Source organism: Cicer arietinum, chromosome 6 (assembly GCF_000331145.2).
Source record: "Cicer arietinum cultivar CDC Frontier isolate Library 1 chromosome 6, Cicar.CDCFrontier_v2.0, whole genome shotgun sequence".
In the NCBI taxonomy this organism is placed as follows: Eukaryota; Viridiplantae; Streptophyta; class Magnoliopsida; order Fabales; family Fabaceae; genus Cicer; species Cicer arietinum.
In genome coordinates, this window is record NC_021165.2 from 57946422 (window position 1) to 57949816 (window position 3395).

The window sequence follows — 3395 nt, forward strand, 5'->3', positions numbered from 1 at the left end:
TTCTAATGCGTTTGCTCTTTGGACGACCTTTCGCGACTCTCCGCATTAGTGGATTGTGACACACCTTAACACCTTCATATTGTGGCCAATATCTTTGGTTTGGTATGGGTTGGAACACTTCATCATAGACTTTTAATACCGATTCCACTTTATACACATCAGGTATAAGGCTCCAATAATTATAAGATTCCACTTTATGTCATAGCACAGAATATATGATTTGGTTTAGACAAACACATCAAATTGTTTATATCTGTAGAACAATATCTTCGTGATCCCCGTTTACAACCGCCGTCATATCCTCGTGTGCAATCGACCTCCCAATCAACCCCACAACACCAATACACAGCAGGACCGTCTTCATCATCACCTCATATACACGTCGCTACTGAAGTTCCATTTTATGATCCACCACCATCTCAATATTACGTTCCGTCGATGCCAGAAATACCAACACCCGGTTATCCGACAGAAGATGGGCTTCTCTATAATTTGTTTGGAACTCAGTGCACAACTCCTGAGTCGGCATATGCTGTATTTGATTCAATGTATAATCAACAATCCCAAAATGTAATGGAACCAGGTGGCAGTGGTTCTAATCCATCTACAGCTTACATTTAGGTGGACATCATACATGTGGGACTGGGGGTCATTTAGGTGGACATCATTGATATAAATTTAATGTATTTTGTTTTTTCAAATTTGATTGATGTACTTTTTTATTATTAATTTAATGTATTTCATTTCGTTTTCAAGTTATCAATATCAATTTCTTTTCATTTAATTGTTATTATTATTTAATTTTTAATATCATTTTAAGTATAATAATTTTTAATTAAAAGTATAATAGTTATTTATTATAATAATAACAATAATTAAAATATAACATTTATTAATAATTAATTATTAACGTATTTTTAATTAATTATTAGTATTTTTATTTTTTAAATAATTAAATTAATAATTTAATGTATTTCATTTTATTTTCATGTTATCAATATAAATTTCTTTTCATTTAATTGTTATCATTATTTAATTTTTATTATCATTTAATTTATTTATTTAATCACTTTAATTATAATAATTTTTAATTATACCTATAATAATTATTTATTATAATAATAATAATAATGATAATAATAATAATAATAATAATAATAATAATTAAAATATAAATTTTATTTATAATTTATTACTATACTTTATTGTAATTTAATATTAGTATTTTATTTTTTAAATAATTAAATTAATAATTCTAATAATAAACTAACTTTAAAATTTAACAAAAAAAAAAAAAAAAAACCCCAATGGGAGGTCGCTTCCCCAGGAAACGACCCCCTGTTAACATTGAAAAATTTCCTCTTCAAGAGGTCTGAAGGAACGAAAAAGTAGGGCATTTCAGGAATATTGTTTCAAAGTAGGGTAGATAGGGAATAAACAAACAAAAAGAGGATATAACCATCAAAAACCCCTTTTTTCTTCAATTGAATTTTAAAAATAGTGATAAAATAATATATTTTTATATTACAATTAAATTTGAAATTCTATTCACTTGAAATTAATCTTATTTTATAAAAAATTAAGTGAACAACAATGGACAAGTGTTTATTAAACTCTTTTAATAAAAATATAATTATTAATTATACTAAAATATATTACTCTATTTAAATGTTAATGGTTGAATTTTTCTATCTTTTTAGTTTTATTATTTAATATAAGAAAAACAGATTTTAAAAATTATATTACCAAATAGTTTTTTTAATTCTCTATTTAAAATCTATTTTAAAAAATTAGATTATCAAATAGGTTTTTTCTTTTTTTCATCTCTAAAACTGTTTTTAAAAACAAGTATCTCAAACAAGTTTTTTTCTTTAATTTTATTTCTTTAATACAATTTTTAAAATCAAATTTATACAACAATTTTTAAAAACTAAAATGTAACAGTGTTTCAAACAAGCCCTAAATGAGTTAATAAGCTGACTTTTTCAAACTTTTCTTTCGGTTAAGTTTTTTTAAATTTGTGTTTTTTGATAAAATTAAATTAATTTGCTTCGAAGTAAAAATTTAACGACAAATTTATTTGAAAACTTGTTTTTCGTTTTTTATAAATATCAAATATAATAATTGTCAAAATTCTTTTTTGAAAATTTTATTTGCCTAATGTTTCAATTGTCAAAAAACGAGGTCTGCACCACTAAGCTACCCAAGTTGGGTCTAAAAAAATCTTCCAATAGGAAAAACGTATATATAAACATAAATGTCAAAACAAACTTTGTTATAAACATAAATGTCGAAATTGTTGTTGGGTTGGATGTCTAGAGCGATTTAGAAATTAGTGGATACTCTACAAGAGTTTTATGCAAAAATCAAACGAAATAGAACATAACTCATTTGTTCCTTGCAGGATTACTTCTAGGTAAATGTAACCACAATACATTACTATTTTCTACAAAAAATATTATCTAATATAATATAGGAAATTATAGGAATATCGAAATGCATAAGCCTAAGGAGGCAAATGACAAAAGATCTCATATCCAGTTATATATCGGCAACGTACAGCACTGAAATCACTATAGAATAAGCGAACCAGCGACTCTAAATTGTTGCCTTTTCATTCAAACAAACTTTCACCGGAAAAAAAAATCAATATATTAAAATTCAGAATAAAAAATTAATCTCAATGGTTGAAAAAAGGCCTCAGATTCAAAATTTGTTGTTTCGATCAGAGAATCTCAGATGGTACGGACAAATTTCATACATCACAGGCCAATGAAATAAAGTAGAATAAAACAGAGTTGATAAAGCAGAGAAGAAGAAAAATGATGACGAAAATTTCGAAATTAACCACACAATTTTTCTTGTGAATGAAGCTTAAACCCTAAATGTTTCGTGTTAATGACTGGAATGGGGGCTTGGTTACAGATTAAATAGGACACAACGAAATGAAACCCTAATTCTGTTATATGAATGAAGTTACAATTGTACCCTTTCGTCTTTCGGCCCAATGATTCTTATTAACGGGCTAATCAAATGTGACACTTTTGTTAAGTTACTTTTGGCGCCCCATTTTTTCTCAAACGTTAATTTTCGATTTACATATTTTCTTAATTAATTATTTAAATTAATCTTTAAAAATAATATTGACATTCTATGATACATAGGTATAAATACGTATCGATATTGGATACTAGTATTGGTACAGAATACTAAAATAACTTTCTTTTTTTATAATTTAACTAAAATAGTTAAATTATTTTATCCAATATACAAAATCATAATTGCATAGGTTAAATTATTAAGTACACTATTCTATCCACAAAATGATGTAGGTTAAATTTTATTAAGTACATTTTCAATATATATAATTTGATCAAATTTTATTTACATTTCAT

The 3395-nt window shown here is 25.4% G+C and overlaps 1 non-coding gene across 1 annotated transcript; it reads right to left on the reverse strand.

Moving 5' to 3' along the window:
* Positions 1–2695: 2695 nt before the first annotated feature.
* On the reverse strand, positions 2696–2771 carry LOC113787391 (small nucleolar RNA snoR117). Its single transcript, XR_003473898.1, has one exon. It is a non-coding gene; the product is annotated as a small nucleolar RNA snoR117 (small nucleolar RNA).
* Positions 2772–3395: the final 624 nt, after the last annotated feature.